Here is a 15048-nt window from a genome sequence, read left to right on the forward strand (position 1 = left end):
CCTCATTTGTCAGTTGTCTTCTATTCTTCCATTGTCGTCGTCGTTAGTATTTTTAGAAAGGGTCGAGCATTCAAGTTTTCAAGAAATCTCGTTTCCAACGTTCTTTTCAGGAAAATAACATTTGTAAATTACTCCCAGTATTTTAAAATAATAATATAGAATTTTCTATGAAAAAAGGCCACCATACGGTGCCTCACATGCCGTCATGCACGTGTGGAAATGATTCTTCCCGTTCAAACAGTGAATCGAACCTAGATCGATCTAATTGAACCTGTAACACCCTAACCCATATTCGACCCGAATATGAATTCAAAGTGTTACATTGACTTTCAAATCTTTGACTTTAAAATAAATAGTTGACGATAAAATATCCTTTTGAGCAATATATATTTTTACAAAAGATAAAAGATTAATAGATGCAACTTTTAAATTTAACTGCAAAGTATCATACATCAGTTACATAAATATTTCCAAATATTTACATTTAAAAGAAAAAAAACTGATAAGAGTATTCTCATTTAAAGTAGGAATACATGCCAACAGAACAACAAAATGTAATAACCTACTATCTAAAACGATTCTGATCTTATCTTCAACGCTTATGTTGTCCCCCCTAACCTTCACTCTTCGGATCTTCTAGAACCTACGTGGGAAAACAATCCACACGCTAAGTCGTTGACTTAGTGAGGTAATAAGTAACATAAAACATTTAAAAGATCTTTTCGATTTCATAACAAAAATGTTTTCCTAATTGAATGAACTTTAGATTTCTTAAACTTCATTAGCTTATTATTTATTAAGCTGACAACTTTATTCACTTAGCCCAAAGTATAATACTGAGAATCTAGGATATCTGAGTACACTGAGGTTGTGCACAATTGCTGTCATCACAACTCATATAATTTGCAGCTAAGTGCCACGTAGAGTTTGTCCCGAAGGACCACGTAGAAATTGTCCCTAAGGACCACGTAGGAATATTGCGAAGGATTATATAAATTGTCCCGTAGGACCGCGTAGAACCCTCGACTCTTGCATGCCAACTATACCCCTAATTCTCACATATACAATTTGGGCTTCCACTTATAATTATATTAAGTTCTTTCATTTAAAGTGTATCTTATGTGCATTTTGTATCATTCTCGTAGACAATTTACTCTTAATCATTTCAAATCTCATTCACGTGTTCATGTTCAAAACAATAGATCACAAAACTTGCTTGGACATATAATTGAATAAATATCATAAAATATTGCATAAAATAATTGAAATTGGTTTTCGATCGAAAACTTTGAAGTTGGCTTATCGCAAGCCATCCTCAATTCCAATATAAAACAACTGAATTGCACTCACCTTTGCCTCACTAAGATCTTTTACTCTTATATTCAAAACTTGTAAAATCGAATTGTCCGAATGTTGATTTTGATCCCGGTCTACACAAATAATCAAAATAAATATAAAATCACTTATACTTAATCATCAAACTTAATCAACAAGAAACACAAAATCTCTTGTTTCATACTTAGTGGTATCAGTACTACCTCAAGGGTATCAATACGTCCCTTGGGAGGTATCAATACCTCATACAGGTACCGATACCCATATTGCATTTTGTAATTTTCAGCTTCAAAGTGTTATCGATACCCTTCTCTGAGTATCGATACTTCCCCCTACTGTATCGATACACTAGCAATCAATACCGATACCCATTCGTAATTTTCACTTATTTAAGCCTTGAGGTATCGGTACACTGTTCCTGGGGTACCGATACCCTTGCCCAGATTTTCAATTCTTCCATTTCGAATTCACCCCAAAAATCACCTACATCTTTTATTTTTAACTCTAATTATCTCATCAAATTCACTAATACTTATACTAATCATTTATCTTCACTAATCCTCATAGAACTTCCAAATTTCTTCATAACATCCTTGAACTAAAAATTACATCATTTCATCAAACATGTTACAATTTATTTCCAACACTTCAAATCTCTTAGTTATGACCTTAGCAAGTCAATTCTACCCTTAAAATTCACTAATCAACTCATTTACAAATTTTCACTTCTAAACCCAAATCATTCATTCCCTAATAACTTCTTATTAACTTAGTTTTCCTTCACTTCCAAGCTTCCTTAGTCTTCTCCACTTCATATAAAGCTTCAATATAACCCATAATTTAAAGAAATAAACAAATTAAAAGAAACTCACCTTATTCCCCAAGAGAGCACGAACCAAAAGAAGAAGAAGGAAATAAACTAAGTTTCTTTTCCAATATTTCTCTTCCTTATGCACTTATATATCTTAAATGAAATGAATATAAAATTCATGTGTTGAAAAAGACCATCATGCCCTTCTTCTTTTCCTCCTTTGCAATTAACTCCTAACACAAAATATTCAACCATTAGTCCTTGAACTTACCACTTATTCCAAATACGCTACTAAATTTTAATTTTTTACCTTTTAATCATTAACTCGATGTTTAGGATATTACAATTCTCTCTCCTAAATAAAATTCACCCTCAAATTTTTATTGAACAAAGAGATGAGGAAATTGTCATTTCATGTCATCTTCACGCTCCCATGTTGCCTCTTCTAAGGTGACACTTAGAGGAAAACTTTATCACCTTCTTTAAATTAAATTTCCTTTCTCTTCAAATCTGCATATGACTTTTTCCTGTCTGATGCTACTTTAAGGTTATGTTGGATCACTTGAACCTTTTCTTCTACTTCTTTAATCAAATTAGGACCATGAACCTCTCTGTCCTTCAATTCATACCAATTAAGAGGCGTTATGTACCTCCTTCCATATAACGCTTCATATGGTGCCATCTTAATACTTGTTTGATAACTATTATTATATGCAAACTCTGCAAGTGACAAATACTTTTCCCATGATCCTTGAAAAATAATTACATATGCTCTTAACATATCCTCCAACACTTGAATCGTCCGTTCAGATTGACCATAAGTTTGAGGATGAAAAGCAGTACTGAAATTTAGTTGAGTACCCAAAGCTCCATGTAAAGATTTCCAGAATCTGGAAGTAAATCTTGGATCTCTATCGGATACTATTGAAACGGGCACTCCATGCAATCACACTATCTCCTTGAGGTATAACATACTTTTCCATCGAATAATTTGTTCTAATCGGAAGGAAATGAGCAAAATTGAATCCTTCTTACCAGGTGTCAAAGGTAATCCAGTTACAAAATCTATCGTAACTCTTTACCACTTCCATTGAAGAATAGATATCGGTTGCAAAAGTCCCGAAGGTACCTAATGCTCAGCTTTCACTTGTTGACAAGTAAGACATTTTGACACAAACTCCATCACATCTCTTTTCATGCCTGGACACCAAAAACGCTCATTCAAATCTTGATACATCTTGTTTCCTCCCAGATGCATAGTTAGTGGACTAAAATGTGCTTCAGAAAGTATATCCCACCTTAAATCTTCATTATTGGGAATACAAACTCGATCTCTGAAATATAAACATCCATTTGTCCTGGCCTCAAAGTTCTTGCTTTCACCTATTTGAATTTGCTTGAGCCAACGTAAACACTTATCATCATTCTTTTGCAATTCTTGTATCAGCTCTAATAATAACGGACTTAACTTCAATTCAGCTAGTAAAGAACCATTACTTTTCACCATAAATCGAGCATTCAAGGCACTTAAAGCGGCAAAAGTCTTCCGACTTAGAGTATCCGCTACTACATTAGCTTTCCCGGGATAATAGTCTATGATTACATGCTAATCCTTAAGTATCTCAATCCACCTTCTCTGCCTTAAGTTAAGCTCCTTTTGAGTCAACAAATATTTCAGACTTTTATGATCAGTAAAGATGAAACACCGTTCCCCATACAGATAGTGACGCCAAATCTTCAGTGCAAAGACTACTGTTGCTAACTCTAAATCATGAGTCGAATAATTCTTTTCATGAGGCTTAAGTTGTCTAGAAGCATAAGCAATTCTTATCTTGCATTAAGACACAACCCAATCCATTTAGAGAAGTGTCACTATCCCGATTCTGGTTGTACTAACACCGGAGCCTCTATAAGAATCTTCTTTAGAGTTTCGAAACTCTTTTGACACTGATTCGTCTATGCAAAAGTACATCTTTCCTTAACATCTTGGTCAAAGGGGAGGAAATCATCGAAAAGTCTTTTACAAACCTTCGATAATATCCCGCCAAACCCAAGCAACTTCGCACTTCTGAAACATTTCTTGGAACTTCCCAATCTAAGATAGCTTTTATTTTCAAGGGATCTACTCTAATCCCCACTACAGAAATCACATTACCTAAGAATATCACTTCAGAAAGCTAAAACTCACACTTAGAATAGCATACAACTTCTTGTCACGCAACGTCTAAAGAACCACACGAAGATGAGCATTATGATCCTACACAGACTTTGAATATACTAAAATATCATCAATAAAAACTACCATGAACTGATCGAGATAGGGTTGAAAAACTCGATTCATCAAATCCATAAATGCCGCAGGTGCATTTGTCAAACCAAAAGCATTACCACAAATTCATAATGGCCATATCGAGTCCTGAATTCCGTTTTTGGGATATCAAAATCTTGGATCTTTAATTGATGATAACATGAGCATAAATCAATTTTAGAGAACACCGCAACTCCCTTCAGCTAGTCAAATAAATCATCGATTCAAGAAAGAGGATATTTATTTTTAATGGTCACCTTATTGAGTTTTTCGATAATCGATACAGAGATACATCGACCCATCCTTCTTCTTTACGAATAATACCGACGCACCCCATGGAGACACACTGGGTCTGATGAATCCTTTATTCAAAAGCTCTTGTAATTGAACTTTTAACTCCTTTAGCTCCCTCGGAGACATCCTATAAGGGGTCATAGAAATAGGAACGATTCCCTGTATAACTTCAATGTGAAATTCTACCTCCCTAGCTGGAGGTAACCCTGGAAATTCTTCCGGGAATACTTATGGAAATTCTTGAACAATAGGAATATTTTACAATCTTCGATCCTTAACTCGAGCATCAAATACATTTGCAATAAAAGTTGGACATCCTTGCAGCAACAATTTCTTAGCTGACATCATGGATATTACATTTGCTAAAGGATTGAATCCTTCACTAAATATCATCACTCCAAATTCCTCAGAGCTTGTCAAAATTATTTGTTTCAAACGATAATCGACATTGGCATAATACCGATATAACCAGTCCCTTCCCAAAATGATCTCAAAATCATCAAAGGGTAATTCCATTAGATTAATAGGGAATTCAATTCCCTGAATCTTTATGGGACACCCTTGACTCAATTGATTTACCTGAGCACTATGTCACAAAGGATTAGTTACTATCACATCATTGCTTATAGTTTCTAATGGAAGTTTCAGTTCTTTTACCAATTCACTACAGATATAAGAATAAGTTGAGCCTGGATCAATTAAAACCAAAATATGTTTATCACATAACTGAAAAGTACCTGCAATGATCTCAGGATCATTACGATCTTCACTGGTGTTGAGGTTATAAATTCTAGCAATAGAACGAATTTCAGGTTGACTAGTTGATTCAGACTGATTCCTCCCTCTTTCTCAACATCTGCCTCTCTGAGATACAATAACCGATCTCTCAGATGATGTGGCTTCTCTAGTCATTAAGGGGCAGTCCCGTATCTTCACACCATAAACATGCTCCAGAGGCCACTCTACAGATGCCACTATGTTTTTTACCACAATGCTGACATTAGTTTACTCCTCCTACTCCAAAGCCCACCGATTGATTTTATCTACCTCTTTCCAGATTAAATCCTCTACCTGAGGATGCAGTTGACTCTGATCTTGCTTGGGGTCTAAAACCCAAACCTTAACTCTTCTTTGATGGGAAATGCTAGATGAGGCACCAGTTCTCTTGTTCCACTAGGTCTTTTGTTCCCCGAATCTTTCATTTTGAGCTCGCTTCAAAGCTTTCACTCTATTCACCACTTCTTGAAACGTGGAAAGATTCAAAGCTAATATTAATTCCTTCAATCTAGGACGTAACCCTTCCAAAAACCAGTCACAAGAATCTTTTTCTGTGGGAACCAAAGACTTAGCTTATTAAATTCACACTCGTACTCATATACTGTACAATTCCCTTACTTTAAGCTCATGAACTCTTGTTTCATCTGACGACGAATAAATTGATCTCCAATATATTTGTTCTTGAACTCCATCAAGAAAAATGGCCATGTCAACTGATCTCTCGTAGCTCTCATCGACACATTTTTCCACCATATTCGAGCTTAACCTCTTAATAACGATACAACTCCATCTAGCATCTCCTCTTAAGAAGAGTGAAGACTCTCGAACATAATCTTTATATCATTCAGTCAAATGTCTGCCACCACAGGACCTTCATCAGCGTCACCTTTAAATTTCGATGCTCCCAATCCTTTCAATTCCTTGGTCACGTTAGTCTTAGGGGTAGAAGAAGCAGAAGGTTGGAAACACGTCAGAATAGCGTCCAACGTTCTGAAAAACACTCCCTGATCACATGGACCCCTTGAGACGCTTGTTCTTCACCTAGCCTCAATGAGGCAGGAGAATTACTACTTCCCTCTTGACCTTCTTCTGCCTTCTCCCGCTTCACTTCGGGAGCCTTCTAAATCCGACATCTATTAAGAGAAAATTACTACTCTATCAGTGAGGACAACATAATAATGACCCTATCAGATCAGAAAATTCTTCTTTTAATTGGCATGTATCCTATTTTAAAATAAAAATACTTGATTCCGAACTTAAAATCAATTAAACTATAGCTCTAATACCAATAAATGTAACAACCTAACCCATATTCATTCAAAGTGCTACATTGACTTTTCAAATCTTTGACTTTAAAACAAATAGTTGACGATAAAATATCCTTTTGAGCAATATACGTTTTTACAAAAGATAATAGATTAATAGATACAACTTTTAAATTTAACTGCAAAGTATCATACATCAGTTATATAAATATTTCAAAATATTTACATTTAAAAGAAATAAAGCTGATCAGAGTATTTCCATTTAAAGAATACTTGCCAACAAAATAACAAAATGTAATAACCTACTATCTAAAACGATTCTGATATGATCTTCAACGTTTATGTTGTCCCCTCCTAACCTTCACTCTTCGGATCTCCTAGAACCTACGTGGGAAAAATCCACATGCTAAGTCATTGAGTAACATAAAACATTTAAAAGATCTTTTCGATTTCATAACAAAACTGTTTTCCTAATAGAATGAACTTTAGATTTCTTAAACTTCATTAGCTTATTATTTATTAAGCTGATAACTTTATTCACTTAGCCCAAAGTATAACACTGAGAGAATCTAGGATATCTGAGTACATTGAGGTTGTGCACAATTGTTGTCATCACAACTCATATAATTTGCACCTAAGTGTCACGTAGAGTTTGTCCTGAAGGACCGCGTAGAAATTGTCCCTAAGGATTACGTAGGAATATCCGGAAGGATTAAATAAATTGTCCCGTAGGACCGCGTAGAACCCTCGACTCTTGGCATGCCAATTATACCCCTAATTCTCATATATATAATTTGGGATTCCACTTATAATTATATTAAGTTCCATCATTTAAAGCGTATCTTATGTGCATTTGTATCATTCTCATAGACAATTTACTCTTAATCAATTCAAAATCTCATTCACGTGTTCATGTTTAAAACAATAGATCACAAAACTTGCTTGGACATATAATTGAATAAAATCATAAAATATTGCATAAAACAATTGAAATTGGTTTTCGATCGAAAACTTTGAAGTTGGCTTATCGCAAGCCATCCTCAATTCCAATATAAAACAATTGAATTGCACTCACCTTTGCCTTACTAGGATCTTTTACTCTTATATTTGAAACTTGTAAAATTGAATTTTTTGAATGTTGATTTTGATCCCGATCTACAGAAACAATCAAAATAAATATATAATCACTTATATTTAATCATCAAAGTTAATCAACAAGAAACACAAAATATCTCGTTTCATACTTAGTGGTATCGATACCCTTCTTTGGGTATCGATACTTCCCCCTACCATATCGATACACTAGCAATCAGTACCGATACCCCTTCTTAATTTTCACTTATTTAAGCCTTGAGTTATCGATACATTGTTCCTGGGGTACCGATACCTTTGCCCAGATTTTCAATTCTTCCATTTCGAATTCACCCAAAAAATCACCTACATCTTTTATTTTTAACTCTAAAATCTCCTCAAACTCACTAATACTTATACTAATCATTTATCTTCACTAATCCTCATAGAACTTCCAAATTTCTTCCTAACATCCTTGAACTAAAAATCACATCATTTCATCAAACATGTTATAATTTATTTCCAACACTTTAAATCTCTTAATTATGACCTTAGCAAGTCAATTCTACCCTTAAAATTCACTAATCAACTCATTTACAAATTCTCACTTCTAAACCCAAATCATTCATTTCCTAATAACTTATTATTAACTTAGTTTTCCTTTCCTTCCAAGCTTCCTTAGTCTTTTCCACTTCATAAATCTTCAATATAACCCATAATTTAAAGAAACAAACAAATTAAAAGAAACTCACCTTATCCCCCAAGAGAGCACGGACCAAAAGAATAAGAATGAAATAAACTAAGTTTCTTTTCCAATATTTCTCTTCCTTATCCACTTAAATATCTTAAATGAAATGAATATAAAATTCATGTGTTGAAAAAGACCATCATGCCCTTATTCTTTTTCTCATTTGCAAATAACTCCTAACACAAAATATTCAACCATTAGTCCTTGAACTTACCACTTATTCCAAATACGCTACTAAATTTTAATTTCTTACCTTTTAATCATTGACCCAATGTTTGAGATATTACAGAACCATCAGACCCTGAGCCGATCCTGAATTAGTATGTCTAAATCATTGACTGAACTAGTCTATTTGAACCATTGAATGAACCATATACCGAATCATTGATCAAACCATTGACAAAACCATTGACCATTGATCGTTGAATTTGACCATTGAATTTAACCGTTGACTTTTTCTATTAACACCCGCCTTTATGTTTTTTTAATGGTCTAGGTTTGTTTTCGTAGTCTATTTTGTAAAATTCTGACCCGAAAGCCATGTTTTGCATCATTTATCGCTTAAAGTTATAAATATGTTTTGTAAATTATGACATTTTAGACTCACTTTTTGGTATTATGTTCTGAAGGTGATCATGAGTCTCTACATCGCTCTCCAGTAGATCTTGATTACTCACTACTAGAAAAACCCCTTTAATGACGCACATTGCGTGTCATCTATGGGTGCGGGTGACACACAAATGGCTATCATTGAAGCCACCGACATGAATCTCAGATGACATGCAATTGTGCGTCATAAATTTATGACGCGCATTTATGACACACATTTATGACATGCATTTATGACGCGCATTTATGACGCTCATTGCGCGTCATTGAAGCCCCCATAATAAATGAAGACGACACATATTTGTGTGTCATAAATTTATGACACGCATTTATGACTTACATTATATGTCATTGAAGCACACGTCATTAGAAAAGATGACACACATTCGTATGTTGTGATTGTATGTCTTAAATTATATATATATATATATATATATATTGTAGATTGACAAATAATCAAACTAAATCACATTTAATGCCTCATAATACTAAATATATATATCATATTATATATAAGCAATCCATTTGCATACAATATATTCACATTAAGCGATACAAAATATTGTAATCATATGTCGATACAAAATAGACATAATAAAGTTTGTCACATAAGATTCCTCAAAACCCTATACAAATATAATATGATTATGTTCTGTCAAAATGAATCATATATAGATGGAACCTTCAAAATATTTGATAATTTGAGCACAAAACATACAATGTCAGTAGGCATTTCATGTTTCTGAGCACAAGAAAATCATGACTTGGCCCATTTATATCACTAATCCTTCTGCACAAAAGATAAATGCAATATTTGCAAACACATCAGTGTTGATCCTATGAACGTGTCCAGATACATGGTTTAAAATAGAGGAAAATTTGAAGAAACTTACAAGTCAGATAGATTTCTGAGTAAACTAAACGTCACTGTCAAATTCTGAGTTAATTGATTGGAGGAGAGCATCCTGAAATTACAATGAGAATGAAAACAAATCATTTGATCAAGGCCAATTTAACAAGAAATTAAGAGAATCGTAAAATATTAAACAAAGAAGAAGAAGGTACTGAGTTTTTGCTTACAAAGTTTCCAAGTTCACTAAATCTCCAAGTGCAGGTGGTACAAGGCCCGAAAATTGGTTTGCTTCAAGATTTCTGATAAAGAAAAGCATCAAACATCCTTAATAAATTTCCTTCTGAGTGAAAAAAGGAATATGAAAAGTCTTTAATTTTCTAGCACCTACAACATCTAATAAAAAATAGACTAACAGAGTTTGTTGTTTTGATTTTGCAATGCAAATTTTTCTAGGAAGTCAATCGTTATCGCACCCTGAAAAATCTAACTGAATAACTATAATTAACAAAGGTTCAGAACATAATGATATGTGAGTTTGGTAAATTTTCCCAGGTACTTCAGAATTTCTCCTGACAAGCAATTTACTAGAAGAGAGCTGCACAAAAACTTTCAAGTTGATATTTTAAGAGAATAAACTTATGTTAAACTTACATAAAAATCAAATTCATTGAAGCACATTCACTTGGAATGGTCTCTTCGAGGTAGTTGTATGCAAAATCACTGCTACAAAAAGATAATATAAAGCAGTTAAACACTACTATTCACGATTACAATTAGTATGTAGAATCATCATAGAAAATCATTTCAAGAGCTCTTACACCCGTTTTCCCCCACAATCTCATAAACAAAATGAAACTACCACAAATAAAAATCAGATCTTGAAATTTGACTCACCTTCTTCTTTGGCCACCTTACACTCAGCAAATCTAAGCAAGCTAAAGCAAAACATTACAATGATCCAGACGACCAACATTTTCCTGGTATCCATGACGACTACGAGAAGCGTATATTTTAGGGAACTTTTCAAACAAGTGAATTTATACAATAAGTAGAGGGTATATTTACTACATTCAATCTCTATATGTGCAACTTTAAAGAAAATTCAGAGAAATCACTTGAGTCAGTTGAGTTGGCATTGGTATTCAAAGATTCATGCATGAAGCTAGGAATCACAGTCTGAGAGTTAATCTATCATTTGAAGAATAAAACTCTATGAGTTACTTGAAAGAACAAATTGACATAATTAAGTAAATATAAATGCAAGTAATCCATGGTAGATGAAGCAGACACAATCTACAAAAATGATCCGATTAGTGTTATGAAGTAAAAATAATCATAAACTCAGCACATTATACTTAACAACCAATATGGAAGGTTCATTGCAGTTATAAATATGTATTCCCCATTTCATTTGGTCAAAGGTAAAAGCCGATTGAGATCCTAAAAGACTGACCTAATCCGGGGAAGAAATACACTGTACAATTGCGAGGGAGGTTTTCAGACAGTCTCTTTTACATATTTAGGTTATATGAACCCAGAAATAATGACAACTTGAATTTCCAGCTATGATCCTTTTGTAAGAGAAGATAGAAAAGCTAGTTTTACATGATTTATGTTATTCATTCCAATGTTTCAAAGAAACTTGTCATAAAGAATGTTGACTAGTTATGGCATGAAAATCTAGAACAATAAGCAAGCTGGTTAAGCTGCTAATGAAGCTAAACAAAACTTGAAGTGGGTGGCGAATTTGCTAATGAAGCATACCTTGGCAGTGTTCAAAACCACATTCTTGTAGTCTGATAAGATACTGACATACCACGCAGGTAAAAGGAATGAATTACCATTGAATTTAACAGTTGCATCAGATTTGGTGTCCATATTGGCAATAAAAGTAGAACAGAATGATCATTTTTTATATACAACAGCCTGGGAAGAAGAAGGAAATACGTCAATGAACAGATTAATTTGAACAAGATCTGGCAGAAGAAACTATTAGGCCACTGTTAATTGATTTTCAACTATATCTTTCAATAATAGCCTGAGCACATTTTGTTCTCGAAAAAAGTCTTAAGAAGAGTTTATGATCAGAAAAAAAGTGATTTATCTTTTTTCATTTATGTGTATAAAATATTATGATCCTTGAGATTTTCAACGGGACCCTTGCTCACCAATCAGACAAACAAGTAATAAAGAGGCAACCCTCATTGAGTTCTTATTCATAACCAACATAGAAGCAAAGAAGTAAGGTTCTCTTTTAAAATGAGAAAGGAAGAGAATAAATATGGAAAATACCTCCAAGTTTGGACCCAAGGAGGAAATGGTAGGATCAGTGGCTATCAGTGCTTCTTCACAAAGCTTTATAGCCTTATGAACATCTCTTAGGTGATCCCACTTAGGTTGTCTAACAAGTCCTGAAAAAAAATAGTGAATTGGAAGACAAGTGAATCTTAGAAGATGTCATTTATGAAATTATAAACTGAATAATCATGGTTATACATTACTCATTCTATTGTAATAACCACCGATATGAGTCAAGTTGCATACAAGATGATAACCTCAAGTATGTTACAGGAGGCCAAGTAGATGCTTAGAAGTGCTAACAATTTTTATTAGATTGGCTGAAGACATACCGTACTCATCAATCGGAGCATCATAATCATAACTAGTAGCAATGAAGGGTCCACCTGTAGTCCTTCCAAAGTTCATTCCACCCTGATACTGTTTTAAGAGAAACCAAAAAAATTAACCCGTAAGTTCCGTTCGAAATGATACTTCATACTAGGTTCTAGGATTGAATTTTATTACTATAAAATATAATGCACAAACACATTTGAAAATCCAATTATGATTACCATATAATAGTTTTGGAAAGTTCCACCTCTTTGGTAAAACCGCGCAACCGCAAATGCTAGGTCTTCTACAGGTATGTAGGAAACGACACCACCAAATGAATGGAACCTAGCATTTGAAATATATTGGGAAGTAATGAAGAAGAAATACTTTTTGATAAAAAGTTGAATAAGAGAAGCAAGCAATCAGCATTATGATGGAGACATTTAATCCATATCACCAAAACAACTACTAAGTAGAAGTCAGATTGTAAATTATATTGACGAGTTGGACTTGGACACCATACCATCCAGACCAATTCTCGGTCCACATTTTTGGTTTCTTATTAGAATTTGGAGTGAATTGATCACAGTAGAATCCATTGCAGGTGTTAATCTGTCATTGCCAAGATAAAAGAAGAAATTATGTATCAAAAACCAACCAATGCCCTTATTTTCAAAACAAAGAATAAACATACTGAAACCTCTTTTGACTAAAACATGCAAATTCCAAGCGAAACGATTAACTATGATCGAAATTGCAAGTAAAAAACCTAAATCTTGAAACCCCAAACTTATAATGGGGTCAGGAGCATCAGATTGCTGGAACATGACCCAGGGAACTCCAGTATCCAATGAGATAGCCATATCAGCTGCCCATTTATTATATGGTTTTGCACCTGCCCCATATGCTGAATCAATGTTTCCATATTCATTTTCAATCAATATAAGAAAACCCAAAAAACCATTAGGGGAAATATTTTAGCACCGACAATAACAATAGGAATTGTTCATAAGAAAGTTGGAGAAGAAAAGAGCAAAGACAAAACGTATACATGTGACAAAATAATGGGTCCTCCTTATGATGCATACAATTTCTCGTGCTTCATCATGTCCACAATTTTGGCCGTGAACCTTTGCATTTCTGCCTAAAAAAACATTTTTACACTTGTTTTTAATCATTTCAGCTATCAGTCCTTCCAACAATTTCAGTGAACTTTACGAAACAGAAGAGAATGATGAATAAAGAATAGATTAATTTATATAAATAATAAAGTAATAATATTTTTATGGATAAATATATTACCTTAAATGGTTCGTTATCAGTTTGGAACTTGATCCCGGGTATAAAATTTAACCAAAGAGGAAATCCACTGCAAATATTTTATCAACAAATAAAAGAAAATTAAACATACCCAAAAATAAATAAATAAATAAAATTTTACCCATAATTCCATTCAGCACAAACATATGGTCCGATGCGCAGATGAACATAAAGATCACCTACTGCAACTAACTTCACATATTTAACCAAATCGTTTCTTCCTTCGAAATTATAATGTAAACATCGATAATCAAAACTCAGGGAAATAATCAATGGGATTAATTTTTAGTGCATAAGTTTAGAACATTTTTAGCACAACAACTGAAGAGGAAAAAAGAAAGCAGAACCTGTTTTCGAACTGGTTCGTGCAGATTCCAGAAAACGTAAGTTTCGATCATATCTAATCCTTCGTCTTTAGATTTTTGTATAAGGTCCGACCACATCTGAAAACATGAAACACATTTTTTCCTCTTCCAAAAATAGGTAAAGGGAAAACGATGGGAAAACGACAGAAAATTCAAGCTTACATCAGGGGTGTTGCGAGGGTAGTGAATGGAGCCGAATACCAAAACGTGACGTTTCCCGTCAATGACAATTGCTCGGATATCGTACGTGACGATGGATGCAAAAGTCAAATTCATTGAAGCACATTCACTTGGAATGGTCCCTTCGAGGTAGTTGTATGCAAAATCACTACAACAAAAAATAACATAATCCCTTCGAGAAGATGGCATTTTGGACAAAAGGAAAAAGGGAAAAAGAGAAAAAAGGGGAAGCATGCAGAGTGAACTGATAATTATTGAGGGGGAAGAAGCGGGAAAGGATGAAAATAATGGGGGGAATAATTAAAAGACGACTTTTATAGATGACACACATTTAAAAAGTGTACTTTGTGTTTTGTAAATTTTTTAGATTATGACTATTAAATATGACACACATTATTGTAAATCATAAATCGTTCATATTTTAAGAAACATGACCTTTTTTTTATGGCACACAGTTTTTACAAGTCATAAATTAGCGTGTGTCATTAAAGGTATATTT

General features: G+C 33.8%; 1 pseudogene; it reads right to left on the reverse strand.

The window, feature by feature from the left end:
* Window positions 1-3275: 3275 nt before the first annotated feature.
* On the reverse strand, window positions 3276-14738 carry LOC120133706 (annotated as a pseudogene).
* Between the last annotated feature and the right edge of the window lie 310 nt (window positions 14739-15048).

Source organism: Hibiscus syriacus, unplaced genomic scaffold (genome assembly GCF_006381635.1).
Source record: "Hibiscus syriacus cultivar Baekdansim isolate YM2019G1 unplaced genomic scaffold, ASM638163v2 tig00110584_pilon, whole genome shotgun sequence".
Classification (NCBI taxonomy): Eukaryota; Viridiplantae; Streptophyta; class Magnoliopsida; order Malvales; family Malvaceae; genus Hibiscus; species Hibiscus syriacus.